The 27,709-nt window shown below is 38.1% G+C and overlaps 1 protein-coding gene and 1 long non-coding RNA gene across 5 annotated transcripts in view; one reads left to right on the plus strand and one right to left on the minus strand.

The window, feature by feature from the left end:
* The window catches only part of LOC310905284 (uncharacterized protein), a 289,193-nt gene that overhangs the window by 78,158 nt on the left and 183,326 nt on the right, over positions 1 to 27,709 (plus strand). Inside the window, exon 1 of one of the 3 annotated variants that reach the window (XR_014588896.1) lies at positions 21,297 to 22,249. The exons of the other annotated variants lie outside the window; for them this stretch is intronic. The gene's annotated coding sequence lies outside the window, so the exon portion shown is untranslated. Of the gene's footprint in view, positions 1 to 21,296; positions 22,250 to 27,709 lie in introns of those variants that run through there. 3 annotated transcript variants of the gene reach the window in all.
* LOC310905285 lies at positions 642 to 26,978 on the minus strand. Of its 2 annotated transcripts, XR_014588904.1 has the most exons (4): positions 25,172 to 26,978; positions 18,246 to 18,423; positions 14,702 to 14,765; positions 642 to 10,475 (listed from the first exon to the last, which is right to left on the minus strand). It is a non-coding gene; the product is annotated as an uncharacterized lncRNA (long non-coding RNA). The 2 variants fall into 2 exon arrangements; XR_014588905.1 differs by lacking the exon at positions 642 to 10,475 and having other exon boundaries at positions 12,657 to 14,765.

Raw genomic sequence — 27,709 nt, forward strand, 5'->3', positions numbered from 1 at the left:
ACACCTGACTTAACCTGATCTTTAAAGTACCAGATAAAAATCCAGGCATATAACATAATTTGGTAACTTTCTCTGAGCTAATGTTTCAGAAAGCCATGTATTCAATTCTTCTTGTAGTGAGAAAAGGACAAAGTATTCTGGGAGCTCCATTATTCTTAAACGTAGTGTGAGGCTGGGCATCTACCCAGTTAAACTGCATCAGCTAATAACAGTAATGTCATGATGTCTCTCTCCATTTTAATAATCTCTTTTGCATTCCTGGCTGCTCTCAAAAGATTATTTGTCAGAACACTCACCTTGCCAGAAAGATGAAAAACAGAGAAGTAGTGGAGGCATTTTATGACACGGCCTTCAGCCCTTTATTTTGGAAAGGATTCTTCCTGCAATTTATGTCTGTTTGAGTTAGAAGTATGTTTTAATTCTGCCCTTGAGATGTGGTGCAAGTACTGATGATAGCAAATACTCATCTCTGGCAAACATTTCACTGAATTGAGGGACTGACAATTTATTAAAACTAATTTTCAAAGTCACATCCAAATCTCTACCCATTCATTCAGCAAAATATGTAGTAGTTTAGGATAAGTACCAATACAAAAACCCTTTTAGTATTATTGCTGTTTTCACTAGGGGGACACCATAATGAAACAAATGGATTTTTAAAGATGTGCATTACAAAGAGTACAGTAGTATTGGTGGAATAGCCTAAAAAAATATTTTATTGGTTGACAAATCACCGTTCTGCCAAAGATTATCAGTTAAGGGACAGTTTATTAAATGAATAATACTGACTAATTGCATCTGCTGCTCTCTCTTGAATAGCTTCCTAATGTGATACAACAAGATCTAGTAATGGGGTTCAAGACAATGTTTTCTCTTTATCTGGAATTTAACATGTCTATATTACAGATGTTGCTGTAGGTGTATAGCTTGTTTATGTTTGAGCTAGGATCCCTGTGGATGACCTAAGGAGCAATACAGAGCTCAGGACAGGAATACTGTTCAAAGTATGTACCTAGATCCTCACAAAGGTTTCACAATGTACACTGAATTCTCTGCTGCCACTGCTAAACTGCGATTGACCCTCAGACTCTAGAGTTTAAAACTGTCTCAGGTATGAGTATATTACATTACAGTACATTTCACTCTAGGTTATGATGCAGGAATGACTGTCAAACATTAGAGAAACTATATGCTTGGAAGGTTTTTCCAGTGGAGATCGTGTGCTGGAAAGAAATCTGTTTTATTGCTGCATTGCTTTACTTGAAGAGCCAGTAGTTAAAAATCTGTCATCAGAAATGCGCTTCTGAGAGAATTTAGTTCTCTAGTTGATGCCAAAAGAGCCATTTTAAACCTTTTTGATAAAGACACTTGCAGAAACCCATGTTTCAGTGATGATGTTTCAGGAACAGTGATGATAAATTGGCATGAGAATTGTTTTTCTTGTATGGTGATACAATACATTTTTATATAAATGGGGATGCAATTTGACATGATCCATTTGGCCACCTTCATTCACATCCTTGTATGGCAATGGAAAAATGAGATGCTGAAAATGTGTAATGAGAGATAAAACAGTAGGTAACTTCTGATAAGCATATTATAGCTCATACATCTTGGGTAAACTGGAGTTTATGAACTTTTCTCCAGCAGCAGGGGCATAAGAGCTCTGACTAATAATAACAGAAGTTGAGTCAATCGTTCCTTCTACAGAAGTCATATAATTCAGAATTACCTGAACCAATAGACCTGCTTCACATTGCATTTATTTTCAAAACTACTTTTTGAGAAGCCACATCCTGAACCTGAACATTATCATCTTCAGCCACTAATCTCCATTTCAAAACCTCCTAGTTAAACAGCATGCAGCCATCAATATAAACATTGAATATATATTTCTATTGTTACTCTATGGGCTTTTCTTCAGCAAGTGGATTTAAACTGTGTGTGTATTGTCAAGGTTGTTGCCACTTTTTTTTGGATACCGAGAGGTGTGGTAATAGTTCTTCTAAAATAAGAAAAGAACCATCTCTTTAATGTCCCATTCTTCCAAAAGGATACATATACCTACTTTTTTTTTTTTTTTAAGTGGATGTTCTTGCTGGAGATATAATTATCATGTCACTGAACTCTCCTTGGTGTGTCCCTTGAACTTACAATGCATCACATGAGATAAATTTAGAGTGTCACCTGAATGAGGCTGTATCATGTGACATTTTAAATTGAGAAGGTTGGAGATGCGTGGCTGATTTTTTTTTTCCTTTGGATAAAGAAACAAAAATCAATTTACAAGGAGCAAATATTTTCTTCCACAGTGAGGACACCTCTGGCCTTAATTTGGGCAGCTGGCCAGACAGCAGCTACTAGCTGAGATTTATAGCTACACTCTAATTTCCTTGAGTAGCATGCACACAGATTTTCTTGTATGAGTGCAGATTCTGCTCCTGTGGGGAACTATGGTTTAGCTAATTGGGCATGGCATTTGGAGGCAGGAGAGCTGGGTTTAGTTCTGATTCTGAGACAAACTATCACTTTGGAAAAGGAGCTTTGTGTTTGAGTGTCTAAACTGAAGACAGTAATATCAATGTGCTTTACCTATAAATGATCAATTAGAAAGTATTACCATCAAATAACTGTGTCCAGCAATTTCAGTGTAGATGTATCATTCTCTGAATGTAGGTAATTATTATCGCAGTGTCAGACTCTGCCTCTTTCTCTCTTAATTTCATTGTCTCTGTCATTTTCTAGCTGTATTTGAAGATTCTGACTCAGCTTCTATTAAACTTAATTTTCAAGCAGATCTGTACAGTAAACCTTGTAATACTTTGAAGACATTCTGGTCTTGACTGTGATTTGGACAGCTAGCCAGATGCATTTTCTGCCAGGGCAGATCAGTATAGAATTAGGGCCATACTTTGTGCTGCACAGGCACTGCATTGGAAAGCATTGCTACCTCAAACAATGAAACAGTTGTGGTACCAGAGAGGCACTGTAGGGGTTTTATTGTCTGCTTAACTGCAGAGATTAATGTGTTCAAATACTGCTAGTCTTTTTATGGCTAGATGCAAAAAAGCATCATTAGAGTAGAAATAAATATTCAGTGGGAATTTTACTTAGAAGAAAGTACTTAATTAGTTAACAATTTTGATGCCAGAATAAAGGACAAACAGTAAAATGAAGATAGGAGAAAAATTCCATCCCCCCTGTGGCTTATGTTTTTAAGTAGATTTTGTTTGTTTAAATCCTATTTCATTTTTCTCTCTGTCTTGTGAACAAGACTTTGCTATAGGTCAAAGACTGTGAATAGTACTTAGAGCTTTAGAAACAAGAAAATCAAAGACAATAATTTATTAGACTCTTTTGGTGGCATTTCTCATTTGGCTGTTTGCTCTGCTTGCATTCAGCATTGTTTTGAGCTGTCTGTGTTTTGGGAGGGACTTAATGGCTTCTTCAGGATTTCTTTCTGCCCTCTTAATACATTGGATTTCTTTACATAAAAAAAAAAAAAATCTGTTGACTGCACTATGTAAACTGTCTTTTAAAGAAACTGTGATTCTAACAGGTATTGGGTATGTTCGCTTCATCCCTTAACTTGCTGTAAAGAAAAAGCAACTCCGAGTTCCAGCTTTGCAAAGCTATTCCAAATCTGAAACGACAATATTTGGCTTAACTGACAATGTTTTGCCACTTGTTGCGTGTCAGTCACCTTCTGGATACTGCTAGAAGAATCCAATATAAAACAGTTTTGCAAGATGGTTCTCAGCATCTCTGCTAGTGTTTGCCTAGAGACAGTCAAAACTGGCTGATTAATCCTCCCGTCCTGATGGTATTCCAAAACATAATCTTTACTTATAAGGCCTAGTAAAACATTTTCCTCAAAACTTATTTTTTTCTAACAAGCATTTTCTTTTTTTTTTTTTTTTCTTTGTTACTGATTTCTGTCTGAAAGTTGCCCACCTTCCATATAAGCTAAATTATTTTCTGGAGAAGACAAGACTAAATAGTCATTCAGATTTGTTTTTCAAAGTATTTTTTACCACAGTGTTGTAATTTTTAAAAAATTTCATTGGGATGAAGAAAAGTATTTCCACTGAATACCAATGAAGCCTTTTAAGCATAATGGATCTGATTTTATGTCAGTGGTTTACAGGAGAGAAGAACTGGGCTATCAGTTATCCTTTTGCCAAAGTAAACACTGTGCTTTAAGAACTGTTATGAATGTGAGACATAACCAATAGCACTGGAATAATAATAGGGAAATTTAAGAGAAAAAAGGAAAATGGCTTTATGAGAAATCTCACGGGAAAACTTGAGAAATGTTCGTAACAACTGTCAATATAAACCCTTACACTCATTCAGTTTGTTGTTGCTATGTTTGCAAAGTTTTGAGTTATATGATGAAATCTGATAAATTCCCATTAACTAAATGGGGATGTCACATAGAGTTTGTTGGGGAGAAATGAGAAAAGGGCAAACAAGACTGGTGTGGGAGAGCTGTCACATAACTTGTATTTTTTTTCCTACACTCAGTGCTGAAGCCACCAACAAGCGATCCATTGCCAAAATTAATACAGCAGTTACAGTGACTAGCTGCCTCATTCAGGAATGTTCTTTACAGAGACTCAGCAAGTCCTTGCATGATTCAAACCTTTCCTGAACTATACACTGCAAAAAGATCATATGCATGATACTTTTTGTTGATTTAAAACCTAGCTTGCCAGGAACTGTAATCTGGTATTTTCACCATAATTGTTATATTTTTCTAAACTCATATGCCTCATTGAAAATGACGTGGAACTGGAATTAATGGCTTTGTCAACTCCACAATTCTTAAGTAAGTTTAATGTTCACTACTACCATTGGTATTCAATATCACTAGATATTTTACCTTGAATAATCACTGATGGACATTGATTTTGTCTTTGCTCTTCACAGCACAGCAAAATTAATGTGAAAGTCAGAGTCAAATGAGTCCCAGTGGTGTCCTCCACTCTGCTGAGTACATTTCAGCTACTGAAGAACTGGCAACCAGCTCAAACCCACAGTATCTTGTATTGCAACAATTAATGGATATGAATAGTTCTCACAGGGGAGATTCAGGTTACCTTTGTATCAACTTTAGAGGTTAGAATCCTGAAACAGACAATGAGGTTAATATATGGTACTTTATGAATGGATTAATTCTCTTCTTTAAATTCTATTAAATATGATAGTTTTTCTATCTACCTTCCTGAAAATGATTCTGAGTCACTTGTAGTGTTAACAATGGAAATTTAAATTACTCTGAAGTTTAGGGTCAGAAAAATGTTACGTACTAAATAATCTGTTTTTCTAACACTAACAAAGGTGTTAGCAAGGCACTACCTGCTCATCTATTTTTTCATTTAAGTCTACAATGTTAGGTGTTTGCAGGCTTCATTTAGTCCATAGTCAGAGCACAAAATGCATGGTGGCTGTGAGGGCAGGGTTAGCCATGTGGATACTGCAGCTAAACACATTATGAAAAATAAACGTGTAACTGAGGAGAGCATCTGGTTAACAGCATTAAAGTCAAAGTCATGGTGTATATATATGTACACTACGGGACAAATTTCTGCTTTGCTTCTCTCCTGTAGTGGTGGATGGATTGGAGTTGCATCAGCTGCAAGAGGTTTCCTGAGAGCAGACCAAAATGCCTTAGGGGAACCAGAGAGCAGCAATCCTTTCAGCACTCTTTGCAGCTGCTTTATAAAGAGCACCTGTTGTCAGATGCTAATAAATTCAGGGATAGGTACAGAGGGGTGCATGTGTACAAAGCAGCCATTCTGCCTTGTCTACACAGCTACCCCAAGGGGAGGTGAAAAGCAGACTGGCTGCTTAGAACTGATTCTCAGTATTGGCAACTACAACAGGTCAAAAATTACAAATCAGCTCCCCAAAGACTGTGAAATTTACGAAGAAGAAAGAAAGAATGTTTTTAGATCTTTGGTCTCTTCTACTTCGTCAGCATATCAAAGTATGTGGTAATTTCAACCTGAACAATTGATTTTTAGAGCATATAGAAATGCATATAAGAAGGCATTTCAGGCACAGCCAAGCTTTCTGACTTTACAGTCCACACACGAAAACCTAGACTGGGAAGAGAAGTTGCTTGGACCTTGAAAGAAAACAATAGGACTCTTCCCCCACCACCTCTTCCCAAAAAAGAAAGAAAAGTTGAGAAGAAAGTCTACAGGGTTTGGTACTGTTGCTGTTGCAGTAGGTAGTCTCTGATTCTGCTCTTCCTGGCTTGATGGTGCTCAGGGATTTTCTTTGCTACTATCAAAGGACCAGTCCTGACACAAAAGCAACGGCTCCAGATGGAGTGAAGACTCTGGCAAGGACTTTTGTCCAGCACAGGAGGCAGCCTTAGCTGTGATCAAGAAACCTCTTTTGCAGGAAAAATTCAATTCAGTGAAAGAATCCAGAGATGTTCTCGGGTTCAGACACATTTTTGTAGCCTTGATTAAAAAGTTTATTGAAATCCTGGTCCTAAGAGATTAGTGCACTTCAGTGTGAGATCATCAAGACATGCGACTGCAGAAAACATCCTGCCTGCAGGAAGTGCAGTGAGCATTAAAAAAAATGCATAGGATATAGACTCTGTTTTCAAACTTCAGTTATTCTTGACAACCTCCTACTTTTGCAGAAGCTAATATGAGGCGACAGGATATTTCTGTCACTGAACTCTGCCTGCTGCCTGCACAGAGGAGGGAGAGCTCAGCATAGTGCCATACCCAAGTTTCAAAGTTCCACTGATTCTCTCTCTCTTTTTTATCTTTTCTTTTTTTTCAGTTTTCAAACTTCTCTACAAGTAAATGATTGGAAAGTTAGTGATTTGTGCAAAGAACATTTTTTCAATTAGCAATGCCCATTAGCTGAATGAGTATGAAGGGCTGATATTTTTCCCCCTGAATTAGCAGGTACACATATGGAATTTGGGTTATAAATCATTACTTAATAATTTACTAGAAAATAAATATGACATAAAAGATAATTAGAGATTTGTACCACTTGCCTTCACCTTAATTATGAATGAGGGATATTTGGCATTGTCTGCAGGACTGTTAAATTTTGTTATATTGAGATGGGTCTGGAAAAGGAAGATACAGCAAAGTCATTTTATGAAAGAATATAGCTTCTGGCAGACTGTGTCTTGTACATCATTGCAGGAGAGGTATCCAGCAGTTATGATCTTAAAATCTAAATGCAGTGTGCTGGAACAAGAATGGGAACAGGTTTGTTTTGCTATTTCAGTAATGACCTATTGCCTGGCTCACAGAAACACATATGCCAGCCAATTTCATTGGAACAAAATTAATATTATATCTCCATGCTGTAATAATAGTTAACTTTGGCAGAGCAGGAACAGTTGGATATACTTTCCTGTTTTAGGATTTGCTGGAGATACCTGGAGGTGTGGTGTGTACTAATCATTTAAATTCACAATGGATTTGAGTAGAGCGTTGTATCATAAACAACCACAGTATGAAACACAACTTTTTTCCTTGCCTAAACTTTGCTAACTTTAAAATAGGGAACAGATTTTCAGTCGTGCTCTGTTCCCTTTGCACTATTAAGCATTCAGATAAGAACTGCCCTTGCATAGGCGAGGCCGTATAAAAGCATTTTATCATAATTGTATTACACTTTCTCTGTCGCTGATCACTTCCCCTCCCGGTGCAGGAGTTATACAGGGAACACATCAGCAAACTTCACTGAGGTCTTGCTGCCTGAAGAAATTAGAGCAGCCTTCACCTTGTCTTATGTTGCAAAACCCAAAGCAACCCTACCTACTGAATGATCGGGGACTTCAAAAGAGTATAGGTGCCAGGAAGCACCTGTAGACCTATGTTTGTGTAAGATCTCCAAGTGTGCTGGTCCAGTTTATATAAACTAACATGGGTGTGCACTTGCAGTTGAGAATTCAACACTATGCATTATTCAGGATGCACAGAAAAAAAAAAAAAAAAGAGACTTGGAGTCATCTGCAGTGACCTCTATACTGCCTGTAACTAGTAGGTGTGAAGCACAGAAAAAAAATGCTCTTTCTCCTCTAGGTTTCTGTTTACTAACATGTTACCTGCTTTCCTGTTGTTTGGGAGACCCGGTATTCAGAGCTGTTCCTTTAGCTCAGCATGTTGATGGCCATGTTCCTCCAGTCATACAGTTCCTGACAAACATAATCAACTTCTAACAAGTGCCAGTTATTTCAGATACTGTTTCCTTCAGCAAAGTGTCAGAATGTGGAATTGAACCTAGTGAATGGGAAGACACTGGCAGACGTGAAGATGGAGTACATCTTTCTGCATCAGATATAGGCCACTGATTTATCTGCAGTTTTCCTAAGAACTTTGGATTAAACAGACTGAATTAGAGTGTGTTGGCCTGGAACATAGACAAGCTTGGCCATCATCTGAAAGGATTAATAAGAGCCTTTCTGATGTCCAAAGATGAAGAATTTTCTTCTGTTGATTAGAACACTACGAAGGCAGTGTGATGCCCAGCATGAACCAGTACCAGTTACTGCTTTAACTGCAAAATACTGGATGGAGAATGGTGATATTGTGCACAGCTTTTTTAAAGCACATTATTTCCATCAGTCTTTGATTCATTTAGTTTTTCCTGATGTTTTTCATTTTATTTATTTATTCCTTAAACTGTGATTTCTAATCTTCATTCAGACAGAACAGTCAGAACTGGATAAGAAAAAAAAAAATAGGAGTGGCCTGTCAAAGCTTTCAGTGTCTCCCTTGATGGTTTTACAAAGGTGTCAAGTAAGAGTAGTGGCAGGATTGAGCCGTGGCAGTTCTGTCTGTCAGGGCAGATAGCGTGCTTAGAAGTGATAGAAATGATAGACATTCTGCATATCATGCTATCTGATATCATAATAGGGACAGTGAACAATCCCTAGGTTTTGCCATTAATTGAAGAAATAACTTCCTATATTCATGAATACAGCTACCAGTCAAAACACAAGTAAATACTGTATCGTTGTGGGACAATAAACTATAAGCTTTACTTTTATTATAAGAGATGGATATATTTTTAAAAAAAATGAGACAAAATTGTCTGCTAAGGCAGACAATAGTCATATTGACATGTAACAGACATGAAAGCTCCAGCTCTGTTTTCATTGCAGTTAAAAATATTATACTTATATATTTTTGAATCAGCAAGCTTGCAAGTATTTATTATAATAGTTGAGAAGTAGGAAGACTAGAATTCCACAAGAAACGCATCTCCAGACAGGCTATAGGTCTCAGTTTACGCAAGATGCTTAAGCATGCATACTAATTCTAAGCATGCTGGTAGCCCCTCTGATTTCAGTTGGTGATTACCATTAAGCACATGCTTTAGTATTTTGCAGAATTAAGGTTTCAAGAGAGTTCTGTTGAGTTGAAAAAGCTCAGTTGCAATCTCAGACTTTAATGTTCTCTTCCAAATCCAACTAGATTTATGATCATTTTGAAGTTTTTCCCCTCATTGCAAGTGAAATATCAAAGTGATAAAAGTATATCTTTTTGAAAGAGACCTAGGCATACACAGTCTTTTTGAGATGTAGATTGAATGTATGATCTTGCTTCTTCTACTTGCTACCCCCTGGCTCCCAGAAGATATTGCTTGTTCATAGCAGTTCTTAAAAACCTGCTCTTGGGTTTTCCCTGTGTCACTTGGCTTTCATTGAGGCACAGGAAGATTTCAGGTCTTTGTCCTTTTTCTTTATGAGATTAAGCAACTGCTATGCTTACAGTGGCTGCTTTAACATCTTTGTTGTCCTGACCGTTTGGCACTGATTGTCACAATATAAGAGCTGAAAGGCCCTGTGTATTTGCACATCTGTAGACAGCATGTATTTACTGCATCCGTGTGTGTGTGTATGTGTGTGAGTGCTTACACGCTTGTCAGTAAATAAGAAGTGCAAAAGTTAGTGTGAAGAAGGTATACATGGATTTCAGGGGTCAGACTGGAAACCTTGCCAGCTAAATCAACCCCTGTCTTTAATCTTGTCGTTAGTGGCCTTTTGTCATAATGATTTAAGGAAACAACAGAACTCCTGAAAGTCATCTGTGTATGATTTCTCTGCTTTACTTTGTCTAACGGGAAGAACATAGCAGGAGGTTACAATAGAGTCAGCAGCATTCAGGAAGTTACATCTTGATTTCTGTGAAGCACAGCATTGCAAAATGACCAATTCACATGAATCTTGGCTGTGTGTAAAAATGCTGGTCATGTATCCACTCTAGAACAGCCTTTTTCATGGCTTCAGCTATGGGAAGTAACTCCAGACAGCTTCAGCTCTTCCAGCAAAGTCCTCACGTCTATGAGCCACAGTGCTCCTGCCAGGCATTAGAGCAGATCATTTACCTTTACCATGTGGATAGGTTACTCTGCCCTTGATCCAGTCCTTTCTTTTTCTTTCCTTTTGCAGGTGGCCCTGCAGTTTGCAGACAAGGTTTCTGAACAAAACAAAGGGTGAAAAGTAAAAGAAAAGAAGAGATCAGAGTACAGACAAGGACACGAAGCAAAACTGTATTAGAGAAAATAGGTCTCATTAGGAGTTCATGTGTCTCAAACCTTATTCAATAGAATAAAGAAGATATCTATTTAAAGTTTGTTTTTTGACCGCTGATGTCAATTTTGCCTTCAAGGTGACATGGGGGATATAAGTACGTCCTGCTAGCAAGGCACTGTGCAATGTAGATTCAATTCAAGTATGAAATAATCAAGGTGAGAAATACACCCCACATTACAACTTAGCAATAATTGATAAATATTTTACATGATTTATCCAAAGCGGGCAATTTACCTTGCAACACAAGCAGGAGTGGCTTTTTATTTATGTACTCTGCCTCCCCACCTACCCATGGAAGTAGATACTCTCTGCTTTTAGTCGGCTGCAGAGACCTGACAGCTTAGAAGCAGGATGGTACAAGTCTGATTTACAGCTCTTGTTTGCCTTAGTGGATGAACACTTATTATCAACTTTGAGAGCCGTACCAACACTTTGCTTGTATACGCTGTGTATCATGTATATACACATATACCTAGCTTGGGATATAAGTCTCCAAATGTACTTTAAGTACAGCATTGAACATTCCAGGAGTATTTCAACATAATGGGTTTCCCTTGGAAGAGGGCATGTGCTCACTAATAGGGTAGGAGGCACTCAGATGTGCCACCTGTGCCTCACGGTAATGGGCCAGATTGCAATTCCCTCACTGGTACTGATGAGCAATTATTTGTGTGAGTAATTCTGTTGTCTAAGGGTCCTAAGTGTACCAACATTACATCTCTAAGTCTGGCAGCCACCACCTGCGGGCTTCCTCTGTGGCTTCACAGATTCGTGTCCTTTCTGCATTCTCCGTCTGCCCCAGACTGCTCAGTACCTCTGGTTGTGCTCATTAACATTGCTTTCACATAGGTGGTCCAGGGCTGACTTGGCTGATCTTGGACTCTTCATTGTGTCTGCTTCTCTAGGGAAAGTGTAATAGCAATCTCTGCTACAGTCACCTCAGCCTTAAAACTTCCACTTTTCTTCATTTTCCTAATCTTGGACTTATTCTGACTATTTATCTCCTTCACTTGCATGACTCTCATACGTCCTCTTTTTGTGTGCTGCCAGTTTGCTTCTCAATATCCAAAGTGTATCAAATAATGGATGTAAAAAAATAATCCCTAAAACCCCTAAAAAAAATCCCTAATTGGATGTTGTGGAAGGAGCTAGGTGTATCGTTCATCATTCTCTGTAAATCATTTCTTCCTGATTTTTCTTTCTTTTATTTCCTGATGTTCTTTTTTTTTTTCCTCCTCTGCTGCTTCTTTCTTCCATTCTCCCTTTCTGTTCTCAGTCTTGTTATTATATTTCACATCATACAATCCCCACAGTTTCTGACATAAAATAATAACGTGGGACATTAGTCATCATGGCAGAAAGCCTTCGATTTCTCACTCAGGAAGCTAATACCTTGTGTTCCTGACACTGGCCTGCAGAAGCAGCTGGAGTATATGTTCTTCACAGGCAGAGCATATGCTCATGTATGTAATGAGCAGCCTTCCTTTTATATTCCCTCTAGCATTGTGCTGTGCATTTGCAACAAGTAATAAAAGGAGGATGGGAAAACCCATTCTATATGATTTGAAGTGCTGAAACAGAAAAGAAATATCTGATTTGCCATCAGTAAGAAAGGGCTGCCAAAAAGACTAGGACAGAAAACGATCTATGCAATGATTTTTCCATTTTTGCTTTGCTAAAAAGGATGCACAGTTACTGCTTAGTCTTAGCTTATGATCTCTTGCCAGTACCAGCTGATTTTCTGAAATGGAGGATAAGAGATGCTGACAGCTGTGCCCTGTACAGAAACTGCCAAACTGCAGCACAATCTTGTCAGGCTGCCATGTGGCTTTAGGCCAAGCAAGATATCGATGACACATATAATGAGATACTAAAAGAACTAGCATGTATCACAGATTCTAAGGAGAACTGGCAGAGCATAGGGATGGCCTTATGTTCCTAAACACAGTGTAGTGTAGTACTAGAAGGCTAGGTCTTTATTATAACTGTATTTCTGGATCTGAAAGGGAAAAGAGGAGCATAAAATGTAGTACCCCAGGTAAAATGAAAGGAACAATGAGTTACACCAGAGTGATCATGATGCAGTGACACCTGACTATGATTTGCGAGTAGGGAAAACTGGCAGCAGAAAAGAAAAGCTGTGGAGGGACCAAAGCAAAGGTACAGGGACATGACAAAGCAGCAGAAGCATAGACTCAAGACGCAGGAGCAAAGAAGGGGGAAAAAAATTGTTGTTCTAAAATAGATCCTGCCATCTGACTTAAATAACCAGTGCCACAGTAAATAAATAAATAAAATTAAAAAATGGAGCAGGAAGCCAATGGAGCATGGAGCCAATAAGGAGGAATGATAATCTTGCAAATGCTAACATGTCCTGGGTGATGTTATATTTTGTCTAAGGTAGTGAACGTATGGAACTCCTGACAGGTGGCCAGGAGGGGAATCTGAGGAAGTACTTGGGAAGTAAAAATATACTGAAAGTGTGATTTAAAACAAAGAAATAACAAAGGAAAAAAAAAATAAAGCAACCAACAAAATAAACAAACAAACAAACCCCTCTGTTTATTTTCAGTCTATATTGAGTCAACAGCATTTGTAATTAGCCCAACTTGGAATCCTGTCCTGTGGCTAAAAGGAAAGAAGGGTCTTTTTAGCTGCTAGTATCCTTGTTCTTTTAACAGTCAGAGCCTCCCTGTCTCATCCTGAAATGTCTTTTGATGGCATATGTCAGTATGTCAGGATCTGGGAACAACATGCTTCCTTTTATACCTTGGCTGTTTGGGTCTTTACTGTTAGGACTCTCCAGCAATATGCTTCCCTGGAGTGTTTTAATTTCTTACTGTCTCCTTAAAGTCTGGATTTCTGCCTAGTTCCAGAAATTTATCTCTGAAACTTTATCGTCTCCTGAGAGATCTACAAGAATTGTACATGTACTACCAGTGTTGTAACCCCTGTGGTATAAGAGACTGAATTGGCTGTACTACAGCTCCGTCTAGTAGAGGGGAAGAAAAGGAAACCCTGGCTATATCCTCATTGGCAGTGGACCAGGAGCCTTGGCAATGCTACTCAATCCAATGGGAAATTCTCATGAAGGGAGCGCTCATCCATTATCACCGAGTTTGTTTGAACTGGAAAGAGGCTTGTAAATGCCATGGTATCTTTCTGCTTTCAGAAGTCCAGCAGAATGTATTTCTCATAGCCATCATATACATATGCCAAAAAATCCCAGAATAATCCAGTCTCATTTCTCCTCTAATGCTTGTTTTTATCATCTCCCTGCTTCAAAAAATCTGTACTGCATCTGGTAGGAGAAAGCAGGTCCAGAAAGTATGTTAGATTTTCTGTTCTGTACAGAATCCAGCTTTGAGCAGATCTAGAAGTTTGCTCCCAAGGAATTTACTGCCAGAACAGACATATCTTTGTCTACTGATATACAGATGCCGCATATTCCTTTCTTCATAATGCTGCTTTGCTGGCCATGGCTCAATTCTGATTATGCCTTGTGTTTATGGATAAGCATTCCCATTGCAAGCACCACGTTCCTTACTCCTCTGTCTTGGGCTAGGTATATTTGATAAGCTTTGATTCAACTACTGAGAAAAAGCCATATTTATAATAAATGCAAGTGAAGAACTCTCTCCTTTCTGCATAATTTACCCTTCATCCAAAATAGGATCCACATGACTTTCACGCTGTGGATGAAAAAGGTCATCCTGTGTCTTGAAAAACTATGAAAATATGGTGCCATCACCAGTCAACGGGGATATCTAAATCAATGGGTTTTCTACCTCTAGTGTACTGTGCTCCTGCACGTGCCATTTTCTGTGCAAACAGAAACAAGTATCCTGAGATGGCCCTTACTGTGCATGAGCAATGAAATCTTCTAGGCAGAACTTCATTTTGGCCCCATGCCTTGCTTCGGGAGGTTCCTTTTTGAAGCAGCAAATCAGTGCTGAAGACAGGAATAACATTTAAAACTCATCAGAGAACTACTGTAAGGCTCATGGCTCCTGTTCTGCATAGAATAAAGATGCCTGAACAGAATAGCTCTGTTTATTGTAGCAGTGATCCCCACCCCTTTTTTATAACTTCTTTAAGTTCCCTACTTACCTTTCTTCAGGATGGTCATGAATTTACCTCCTCACACACCAGAAACACCCCCACACTTTTAAATCTGTAAATGAACAGAAATAATTTACGTGTCTTATGAACTATACATATTATCTCTTCTATTCCTTTTGTACCTTATACATTTGAAATTCTCTGTAACAGGGGTTAGGGAAGGTGCAGCAAGCTGTTTGTGCTGCTTCACATGGTACAATGGCTTCACAGTCACCTTGTGTTTTTTACAATAAGCCTTATGTCCTGCCACCAGATTCCTTGATAGGGATCTGTGATTGCAGTCAGAAGCGGTACTCTCACTACAGCTTAGCATGGTTAAGCATTACTGCATCCAGCTGCTCACTGCTGCTTTCCCTTTTTCTGCAGAGGTTATCGTCCCCTTGGCTCTGATGGTATAACTGCAGGTGTGGTTGCTCACTTAACCAGTTTTGTCAAAATTATCCAGGTTAATTAACCATGTCTAATGCCAAGGTTCTTAACCTGGTTGTTTTCTGTACAAGTGGGTTATGGAAACTGTTAATGCATTTAATATTAATCATCCAGTCTGAAGGGTGCTATTTTCCAGGAGAAAAAGTAAAGAATAGAAGTGATAGATGAAGAAGACAAGCAGCAGGAGATGATGACTGGGTTTAGCTCTAGTTGAAATGGACACATTTGTCCACTGCCTGAACTGCCACAGCAACTCAGTTTTCTGTAGCAGAATACTTTGTTGTGATTTTAATCTGTCTTTCATATAAGGCTATGAAAGGAAACATTAGAGGAACTACCCAGTAAGTCTAACATAGGCATCAAGCAAAATACAGACTCACAGAATCAGAAAAATGTTACCTGGAAGAGGTTATCTGTTCCAACCTTCTGCTTGGCACAGGGCTGCTGCTAACACTGGGTCAGGACAGCTGCAGCATTTTGTGGCCAAGCCTTGAAAGCCTCCACAGATGATGACTCTCCTTTCTCCCTGGATAACTTGTTCCAAAGCTGCAGTACCCTCAAAATGAAGACATTTCTACTAGTCTCCAGTTGAAGCCTCCTACACTGCAATTTGTGGATGTTGCCCCTTGTTTTACCATCTAGCATTACTGACAGCTCTCCTAAAGTACAAATTCTAACTTTGTTTTACTGTTCTGAATTTCACCTTTTGGTGAAAATCTGCCCATACTCAGGAAAGTGTGTTTTTTTTCCCCACTTTGTCACAGTGATGTGGCTGAGAATGGAAAACTTCCCAAAGAAAATGATCTCTCTGGGGGAATAACTTTCAGCTGGATGGACAGAATGCTTATTAAAGATAGCAAAGAGGAAACTGAAACTGTACCAGATTACAAGAGCATTTCATTGACTTCTATAACGTTGGGTTTCAGATTTGGGAGACAAGTCCCATTTTATGGGATGCAGTGTGTATCTATCTGAAACAAAACAGCCTGTGGTAACAGACCCTTTATCCACAACACTAGTAAATCTTGCATTTAGAATAATGGCTTTAATTCCTGTTGCCTCATGCTAGAAGACTGCTAACAAACTTGAGAGATTTTGAGAATGAGTAACAGGAGCTATAAGGGGATTAACAAGGAAAGATTATGAGTACTAAATATGCATGCTTGGTCAAAGAATGACTAAGGGGGATATAGTAATTATCTTCTACTATTACAAAGCTGTGCACTTCAAAAAGGGAAAGCGATTGTTTAGCACCATCAGCAGGTATATAACTAGGATTAATGAGGTGATATTTAACAAAGGGAAATGTAGGCTGAATATCATACAAATCTTCAGAATAGGAGATTAGTCAAAGGAATACTTTACCAAGGATTTAAAAATGGTAAAGTCCTGTCCCTAGCATCAGAAGAGGTCAAAACTAGAGTTAATATAATGAATGACTTTTCTCCAAACTGAAACTTTTCTCAAGATTCAAGAACCGTGTCTTAGAATTTGGGAAGAAATGTGCAGATTTCATTTATTTAAAAATAATTCAATTTCTCTTTTTGACAAAAGGCTATGATGATGAAGCTGTTAATCCTAAAAGACTGGTTCTGTCACTAAAGCAAACAAAGTATATATCACATGTATGTGATAAATAAATCAATTTCACCCCTGGTTTTAGTAAAATGCCATTGAGACGATTGATTTAAAATAATGTTGCATTTGGTCTATTGTGTGCATTGGATATATATAAAATTCCAGAGAAAAGAGGAAAAAAAAAAAGGATAAAATAAACTGGCGTCTATTACAACGTTATCAGTTCAATTATTTCTCAATATTTAAATCTTATGTAAATGATATTTCTGAAATTTATGGGACATCAAATAGGATACAGCCATAAATGTCTGTAAAAACGGGTTTGGAAAGATGAGAGATAGCAAGCTTTGTTCGTTAAGAAAGAGAAAAGTGAATTGCACTACTCAAGTCTGGACATAATGACAGCATGAACAAGAATCTTGGCATCTGCATGTGAGAGCACACATTTTAATCTGATCACATCCCTAAAGTGGTAATAAGATAGCTTGATAATGTGTCAAATGTCAGCCTCAAAGCTCCGTTCTTCATTGAACAGTACATCTAGGTGTTTGACCAAGCAGACAAGTGCCACCAATTGAGATGGCAATGTGAGAAGCATTTCTGAGTAGGTGGTGAGAGCTAAGCAGAAGGACATCAGACTTAGAATATTAAATCTACAAAAGCTAAAGGACATCCCTAATTGAAGCTCCCACAGTTGTTTACTTTCTTAGAAAATGCTAACGTGAAGGCAGCTGGCATGGGCAACTACATTACTTTGCTTTCTCCTAGCAATGACTCTTCAGAGCAAAAAGTTTCAAAATGTGTGGCAAAGTAGCAGATATTCATACAGATCCCAAAGCAGAGCGCTGAGGCCATTGCAGTACATAAGACAATAAACACTTGTGTTCTTCAGGGTAATTAACGTAAAACTCCCACTACTTCCTCAAACTGCAACTATCCCCCTATACAGTGATAACTCTTCCTTGCATGTCTACTATAGAAGAAACATGTATTCCGAAGGAGTCTTCAAGACCCTTTGTGTGAACAAGGGAATAAGTACTTTAAAATGATGTAAGTAAAAGGTATATTATGCCATGAAAAGAATTGGAGCAAGGTTGAAAGGACAATTGAAAGAAAAGCAGAATAACAATCAAACCAAACGTTTCATTTCATAGCCTCAGCTTTGCTTAAATGTATTTTGTTTATACACTATATGAGTATGCATATAAAATAGTAAAATACTTCTTGTAATGCTCCGATGGCATATAAATCAGTGATATACTTTTACAACAGTGATAAGAAGTTATTCTTATGGATGTTGAGTGTTTATGTATACGTACATGACTTTTGATGTATAAACACGAAGCAGACCTGATTTTAAGAGGGGTAATGAAAAAAACATAACTTAGCTAGTTGAGACCACAGAGAGGAGCAGCATGAAATGATTTACCAGGATACTGGAAAGTAACCTGCTGCTTGCAAAAATATTCAAGTTATATTTAATACATTGGAGCTGTTGGGACTTCAGTTTTACTACAGACATTACCTTGTCAGCGGGTCTGTGCTCGTTAATAATCCATAGAAAATGCTAAGCTGGTCAGAGAAATTTCTCTGTCTTGAACAGTGGTCTCACTTCTTGAGTGGATGCCCTGCCCTTCGAGATGGAGAGAGAAGTTGGAGAGGCAGCACTACTTATCCGTTCAAGTTGACTTCAAGTGAAATGGCTGGAAAAAAATTAGAAATGGGAATGGAAAGGAAATATAATGGTTAAAGGTGACCGGATGGCACAGTTGCAAGGGAAGATGTGTTCCTACGCTGCTTATGTAGGGCAGTTTTCATGGTCTGTAGTGGTTTGTTTCTTATTTATCAGAGAAGGCATGGACTGCAGATAGGGTAATCAAAATAACAGGCCACAGGCACAAGTAGTATCATAGGGGACCTACAGATGAGTCACAAATTGATTTATTGGCTGATCATTGATGAGGAAATCCAGTTTTATATGCAAACATATAAATGGGTCACATACTTGCTTCTTTGTGAAGACAATGTTTTGCTTCTGCTTTCAGAATGGACTTGCTGCCCTGTAAAGTACTTCAGTAAGAAGGATCCTCGTGCTGCTGAAATTACACTGAGATCTGTCAGACATGCTGCTCACCCAGTAACATGTGTCAAGGTGAAATTGGCTGGATGAAACATTTTCATACAGCTCAAGTAAAACAATAAGCTGCTTATGGCCAGAGCAGCTGAGCAATTCACCTGAATAAGAGCAAAATCTCATTAGGTGGAGATAGCTGTGAGTGGAGAGAGCACAGACCATGTCACTTGAGCTTAGAGGGCTAAAATGCCAATTTTGATCTGTTGGCTGACTTGTGTTTTGTTACTTAGATACCTAACTTTAGACGGAGTAGCAGTCTGCAAATGGTTCCAAAAGTAGCGGTTATGTTAGTGCTGACTTCTGCCTAGGCTAATCTACCCTGCTGAGAAGCAGGAGCAGCACTGTGCTCTGCAAATATACCCCACAAAAGCAGAGAAGTGTAATAAGTGTAATTTTCCTGTGAGATAAGCGTTATTCCCTGTCTCCCTTAGATGATCTGCAGATTATCGCCTCTGAATTCGGCCCAAACATGCATAGTTTATAGTATTCATTTTAATCAGAAACTTCAGAAAAATAAACATTTGTTTTTGATTTGCTTGAGAGATGCTATACCAAAATTTAAAACTGTAGGTGCTTGTATAAGGTGCAACAGCTGATTTCTATCCACTTTGTTGTTCTGTAATATGCTCTGGGCCAGCTGCATTTCGGAGGTTATATTCATGTATAGCTTAGGAAATACGGCAGTACCTTCTAAAAGAAAAAGCTCTGTATAGTGAGAATTGATATCAAACATCAAAATGAACTCTTTTTACAACTGAGCCCTAAACCCTGACAAATAAGGGCTTATAACTGAACCAATGGCAGTTCCTTCGCTATTGCAACGACGGCAACAGGTGATGAAATAGCAAAATGTAATGTGAACTTTATCATTAAACATAAAATGCATAGGAATAAGATAACCTGCAAGAACTACTTTAAAAAATTAGCACACTACTAAATGCTTTGAGTTCCCCTGCCCCCCTGTCTTTCTAATAGCAGTCTCTGTAGAGGAAAGGGATATTTTCATCACTGGTCTGCTTTGAGCGTAAATGGAAGATCACTGTTTGTAAGTAAATGCTGCTCTATCTTCTGATTTTAAGTGCAGTGAATAGAACAGATAAACATCAAATGAAAATAAGGGGCTCATCTTTTTTCAGTGTGGGAGCTAAAGCTGTAGAGCAGATTCTGGATGAGGTAAAAGGCTTTAGCTGTCAAAGATTTCTGACTTCCCACAATTCCTCTCACATTTCCCAAGGTTAAATGCGTTGCCTCAAGGCAGCTGCTTAGAATGATAAAAGGGGCACTACAGGACAGCAGTGCTCTTTGTAATGTTAATAAACCTTGATTTTGATATCAGATGCAACCCTGGGAAAACCTGCCAGTTTTAGACTTAAAAATCTAACACTATTTAGCAGAAGTTCATGTAAAGAAGTATTAGTTTGGGAATGGTGATGGGCTAGTTTGAGTGACATATGAAAGCAACAAATACACTCTCTTCTCTTCCTTGTCAAATCTTACTTTTGTTTACCAAGAACAAAAGGAATTGCCCAAGTGCTAATTAAACTGAATGCCGTATTAAAATGCACTGTGAAGTTTCCTATATAAATTCAGTTTTTGAGGTTAACTGTCAGATGAGCTCGAACTCCTCCGAAAGGAAAAGGTGTGGTTCTCCCCGGGCTGGCTAACCTGGTGTAAACTCAGAATGGAGCCAAATCAGAGAGAGCTGACAAACCTCTGACAAGGGAGTATGGAAATAATTTTTGCAATAAAGGCAAAGCTGCAGGAGTGTTGATTAGGTAGCTTGGAGTTTTATTCAGAAATAACGTGAACTTCATGAAATGCTTCTCTTCCTAAACTTCTGCTTAAAAATGACAAATATCTAGCAAGTATTGGCCATTATGTCCGACTGTCATTGTTAGTTAGATATTTCTGAATCAACAATAAATACATAAGTTAAAACTTCAGGGGTGTGACTTAGAATAAAGTAAAATGAGACATATTTATGATCAAGGCAGCTATAAATGAACGATGCATTTTGGTCATGTGGAGTTTGGCAAAATGGAACTGCAGCTTATCCTCAAAGAAACTCTGCCTCTTTGAATCCATGACAAAACTCCCACTGACTTGAAAGAGGTTTGGATTTCACCCACTAAGCTGTGCTGAAATCTGAACAAAAGCAAAAAGGGCTCTCACAGTTCATGGGATGTGAAACTCTGTATTCTCCTCCTTCAAATTCACCAGCAAGACCCATTCCTGTACTGGGTACTGAAGAACAGTGCCCAAAAATTGCAAAGATAACATATTAAAGAAACCTGAAACTGTTAGTAGTGCACATTGTTAGCTGAAGTAATCATATTACCTTAGAGCTACCATCCTATTACCCTTTTCTTTTTAAAGTTCATTCCCAGGGTCTGACTGGGATATCTGGGACACTGTAACCAAATAACAAAAACTTACAAATTTCAGTGCCTGTTTGGAACCCAGCCATGGGCTCTGTGAATACCTACTAAAAGTGCAGTGCAAGTGAGCTACGTGTGCAGCTGTAAGGCAAACAGAACTCTGGGCTTTGGCATATGAATCGGGTTTTGGTGGTGGTAGTTTTTGTTTCTTTGTCTGTTTTTTGGGGTTTGTTCATGGTGTTTTTTTTTTTGTTGTTTTTGTTTTTGTTTTAAATGTGGGTCATGACTTTCCACCAGAAATTACTTCAAATTGTTTTTGCATAATTCTTTATTTTTTCTTTAGGAAGGTATTTATATTATATGCAAAAATAGATAAAGAAAAATATGTGTATTTAAAAATATTTCTTGTTTAGGAAATCCTTGCAATACTCTGATTTTTTACCCCACTTTTCCAAGGAAATAGGTAGCGATATTAGGAAAATGAGGGAAAACACTCCTTTGTTGATACTACATACTTTCTGAAGTATCTCTCTATAACACTGAAATATATCTCTCTATTCTTCCCATGAAATTTCACGATGGAAAGAAACAATAGTGGAAGGACCAGATATTCTAAAAACATTCTTGACACATACTCCTAAAATGAAATTCTAAATTTAATCTTGCTTTTTTTCCTTTTTTTTTATTTGAAAAGTGTAGCAAAAGTTTTAAAAGCAAGGAACAACTATTGCCTAGTGATAGGGGATTAGATTTATAAACCAGGTTGCCTTCCCTTTAACCACAGCATCAAATAAGACTTGATTTAATTAATAGTTTCATTGGGTACATGTGGCAGTCCATTAAGATAACGTGTATTGGCTCCAGGTATGTATTAAGTATGTGTCCAAAAATTACTTAATCATAATTAGTAGCATGCCACCGTAAGATAAACATTAGACCTGTTAGGTGTTTATGGTTCCTAGCACAAAGAGAGAGAGATAGCGTGTTAACCTGGAGGAATACATCCTGTCTTGCATGGTACGGTATTGTTTGTTTGCAGATGTGATTTTATTTTTTTTTTTTAAACTTAAATCCATCAGGTAGAAGTCAGTGTTCACTCTGGCATTGTTTTGGAATTCCCTTTTTGCTCTGGAAAATTCCGCTACTCACTGCTGAATTTGCTTCTCTATCAGTACTTGCTTGTTGTTTTTGTTTTGAAAGCCTATTTTTTTTTTCAATCAATGCATAGCTTCAACTGCTTTTCTGCTCCCCACAGATGGCCCTGTTACCCTCCCCTCATTTAGTTAGCATCCTCCTGTCAGCAGTGCAGCAAGCCAGTACCTGATAACAAGTGCATTACCCTGCGCAACTTTAAAAAGAAAATTAAATATAAAACCAGAGGGCAACAAATACATTAGAATAAAAGCTCCTTTTTATTCTGGAAAAGCCGGAACTTTGCTCCAAATGAAGCTTACACTCAACACAAACTATTTTCTAGAGTTGAACCAGCAGGACACTGGTTGAAGTTGTGCTGCTTATACTTAGCACACAGCACTTTAAAACACGCTTGGTACAGTAGGGCTGCCTCTCCTTGGCGGTATCCACAGGTGAACTGCTCTTTAATGACTCCTTGAATGTCTGAGGACATCAAAGCTTTTTCCTCGGCACCTAATGCTTTTCACTGAGCACCTTGTTCTCTGTTACTGCAGTGTGCTTTTGTATGTGTATATATACACACTATTTAAAGACAAACTGGACAACATTCAGATATTACAACTGCAGGACAACCTACAGACCTCAGAATAGAAGGAAAACCAAAATCTAAATGATCTGTGTATAAAAATCAGGAGTAGCTCCATTGTGATACAAACACCTGCAAGAAATCTCCATTTATGAAAACAGAGGGGGCTCTCTTGTTAAATGCAGTGTGACTAAATGTGCTGGCATGCCATTCTTTCTTGGTTTGGGTCGCTGTTGCTATGCCTGTCTGGACTCCTGTCCAACGTGGAGCTTGTCTGCACTTTCTTCTTGCAGGGCTTGCAGTTTACTCAAGTGAGAATTCAGGTCAACGTGTAAGATTTAGAACGATCAAGTCTAAACTTGAGCCTCAGGGTAATGTGCTATTTCTCCAAGCAAAATCTCTTTTCTTATGAATTAATGGTTTGTCTGGTCACTATCGATCTTTCTTCAGCTGATCTTTTCTTCATTGATCTTTTCTCAGGAAGAGAAATGCCAGTCAGCTAATATACTGATCTCAGAGCTGAGTATAAATAGAGTCAGTGTCTCACAGTCTTTTTCGAGGGTATTTGGTAGTCTTTTCCTTTGGCATTTCCTCATCAGTCTTTTTCATGTAGAATAGCCCTTGAGCAGTGTCACCGATTTCAGCAAAATTATATTAAAATGTCTGATACTTGGTTGAAAACTCACATGGTTCTTCTGGTATTTGAAAGGGAAAAGGAGTTGCTGCCCGGTGCTATCCCCAGCATCCGCACCATGCTGTTATTTCAGCATGGTCTCTGGTTTCCTGGCTGTACCAGACTATTTAACAGGATGCTGTGGGGGAAACCACAAGCTGTTGCAAGTGAAAGGTAGTACTTTTACTGAGCTAAGATCACTCACTGACATATCTTTAGGCTCTTTTGAGTATTCCAATAGAAATAAAACACATTAGATATTTATCTATATATACATTTCTTCATCAACTACAAAAAGAAATTATTTGAATATGTTTTAGTTTCTTTCATTTCTAAAGAAACACTTTATTATTAGGAGAAGTTTTAAAAATCATCTCCACATGCAGTATTACTGTGTTTATTGGAATAAAATTCTTTTGGAGATGTGTTGAGAGCTACCATATACATCACTAGTATAAAGTAACAATTGTTCATACAACTGAACTCTATTTGACCATCAGAGGAGGAAAAAAGGGTATAAAGCACCATTATAACAGATCTCAATTTTTTCTACTATTCCAACCTTAGTACTTTAGCGCAGAGATAGCTCCATCAATCATTTAAAACCACTGACCATACCTTGCACCAGCTATCAGCTGTAGTTCATACTGAGCTTTCTGTGTGCTCCAAATGGCTTTACATTTTATGTGGAAAGCTGGGTTGAAAATTTATAGTTACTTTCCTTCTGACACCTGGATTTCCCACCTGGAAAATAAACTCCTTTAACTACTTTAAATCTTCATGAATTTCTTGCTGCCTTGATCTCAAAGGGCTAGATCGTGACTGCTACTGCATGCCCATGCCATGAAGTAATAATCCTATTCCACTGTGTGCGAGTCTATCTGATTCATGGGCTCCAGACACAAAGCAATAAGCAGGCGGCTGTATCCCCATTTAAACCCAGATTCTCAGAAACAGTTTGGAATCTAGCAACTCAGTTTCAAAGGGAATTTGATGCCCAAATGGATCTCAGGGTCTGAGCTCTACTGTCTGCCCCAAGCTAGCTAAGCGGGGACAAGAGAAAAATACAGGTGAGTTTGTTAACATCTGGTTTAACCAAATTGTGGTTTGTAGTTAGCATAGACCAGCAAGAAACATTTTTTTCTAGTATTCACAATGAAACTGTTTGTTTTCTAGTATTGGTCATAAAATCTTTCATTGGATTATTTAGTTTTAGGCTCAGAAGACAGTGTTTCTGCCTGTCTGTCTGTCTACAGCATTGTTGATGCTACTAGGTACATGATAACCCTCACTTACACAGCTGTATATCACTGCATGGCTACCTTGAAAACAGCTCTGTTCACAGACATCAGTGTTTTACAGAGGGTCATTTTTGTCACCTAACCAAACTCTACTTACGGTGAACAAAAATCCTTACAGACATCAACATGGGATGTGCAAACATAAAAAGGCAATGAGTCAGTCAGAACTGGTGAATTGGGGAAATAGTTTCTTCTTTAATAACATGCTGCACAGACCTCTAAAATTAATTTCTTTCTTGCCTTACCTGTTTGGGATTCCGTGATTACATTGACCCACTCTCAGCACATCCAGAGGAAGCGGAGGAGTTTGGCACCCCAATGGCACAGCCTCTTCCATCTTTCAAGGCCAGCAGTTCTCATTGTGCCTGGGAGCTCCTCTCCCATTTGCAGAGACACTAAGTAATAGCAAGGGAAAGCTCAGAAATTGTTATCAGAGCTTCTCTAATATACTGAGTGGGAAAAAAAATAAAACAAAAAAACAACCATGGTGAGTATTTTTACTGTGGACGTCAGACTTATCAGGTGTCTTAATCATCTCCCTTGAATGGCCATAAATCCACCATGGCCATTACAGAGAACAAAGCAAACCAACAAGTGATCTATGCCACGTGCTCTGAGGACCTAAAATGGTGCTTCCACAAATACCTCCTCCAAATTTAAAGTATTATTTTGTGTTGGCTTTAGTTAGAAGTGCACTTCATTAAGTTCAACTGAAAGTAAACCCAGACCTAATACCCTGGGCCACTGCCTCTTCTGCAGTTTACCTACAGCTTCATACCACGGAAGTTAAAAGTAAACTGCAGCTTATTCTGCTTACTGAAATACCAGTTCAACATGTCATGGGGCTTATTAGCAGACTGAGAATGTTCTTCATGCCTTACTGCTAGGGCATGACTCTGATGTAAAAATGAAATGGAACTATTTAAATTGACTTGGATACTTATTAAGGAGAGGGTTTCATTTAATTCCCCTTTCTGTTTTTCTCTCCTTTATAGTAGCAGCCATCTGGGCTTGATAGGAGGTAGGGCAATGACAAGTCTATTCTGTGAAAAACACTATAATTTTTAAAGCACTATTACCAAATGAGACTCAATAGGCAGAGTGTGTAAGTGAAAAGTGATTTGCCTTGTGGAAAAAAAAAAATGCACCCTAACTATATGCTATAGGGATCTTATGATGCTAATTGGAAAACTCAAATTTGTAGACATTTGCAAGTTGAACAGGTGACAATGTAACTGGTGATAACCAAGGACTAATTATCTCAGCTGGGAATTAGTCATCAGGTATTCTGAGCTAAATAAAAGGGGAGGGAAGCTTGGAATAGTAATGTGTCCTATTGATGTTAAAAGAATTAGTAGGATTAAAAAAAAAAAAAGTTAAATGAAACAAATACTCTCTAGGCTAGTACAGTGCGTGACTGATGTGGTTCTGTTTCTTAAAGAATTTCAGAACTTGGGCTGGGAGGAATGGAAGGAAATAACAGTGTAGATCTGTATGATTTGCTTGCTAAAAAAATCTCTTTGTTCTCTTGTGCGTTCTGCTAAAGCGAGGGGTAGGTTAGCAGTTTGTAGAATTAAAACTATTTGCTTAAAATTATTATTATCTACTATTCTAGTTAGAAACATACTCTGTGGTGTCAGTCTATGGCTGAGAAATATTAGGCTAATAGAGATTTATACAAAAACCAAAGGCAGAGGGATATGAGAATTAGGCAGTGCAAAATACACATGTACCCAGAGTTGTGTGTGTAGGCACACCTACTACAGGTTTCAAAAATACATAATTGGATGCAATATACATAAAGTGCACTCTATTAATTCCACCTTGCCTCTAACTTCCTTTACTTTAATGCTTATTGTAAAACTTAAATCCTAATGAGTAGGGCTGAGACAAAATAGGGCCCTGGAGGTTAACAGGAAAATGATAAAACAGCAAATGAGCTATAGAAAACTGATTCCTGAGTACATCACCTTTTCCTTTTTTTCTTACAATCTACTCAATTTTATTATTCTTATATTTTCTTTTTCTGGCACAATATGTGAACAAAAGTGACAGCACTTTAAAAATAATATCAAATTCTGAAGGCAGTCAGAACCTTAAATTGGAATTTCAGTCTTTGACATTGGAAACAAACATACAAGACAATTGTTAGTATTCTGCATTGTGCAGATAAAGACTTAGACTACTAGCAAATTCTTCTGAGAGACATGCCTGATAAGATTATAAATTAGGTTCTACAGAGAAAGTGCACTTAAAGAGAGATTTAATTGTTTGCCAATAAAAATCTCATGTTGCATGGTGATTTCAGAGCTCATTTTAACAGTTGTTACTATTCAAATGCCTTGTTTTAACAGTTTAGGGTTTTGTTTGTTTGTCTTGGTTTAATGAATTCATTGTTCTAACTCAAAACTTCACTGTTCTCCTGACTTTTGTGTCTGAATTAAGATTTTGCTTCCTTTTCCTGTGTGCTTATTGCCATACAATAGATGGAGAATGTTATGTGTGAGTAAACATCTTTTAGACTCATTAGACTTTAAAAAAAAATGTGTGAACATCTAAAACTGGGTGTCCAAGACTGTCTGCCATGTACTGTTGGGCAGCTTGTTCATGGAATGTTTATGACTTCTTATTCTTCTTATTTGTGCATGCAAACTGTGATGTTAGATTTTTGTGCTCGCACAAGCAATTGGCATAGTCACAATTGGAAAGGCAGGAGTACATAAGAATGTGTTAATTTCCATTAAGGGATAGAGATGCCTTGGTAAGATGGCATGTAACTTCAG

This window comes from Anser anser (assembly GCF_964211835.1).
Source record: "Anser anser genome assembly, chromosome: 11".
NCBI lineage: Eukaryota > Metazoa > Chordata > Aves > Anseriformes > Anatidae > Anser > Anser anser.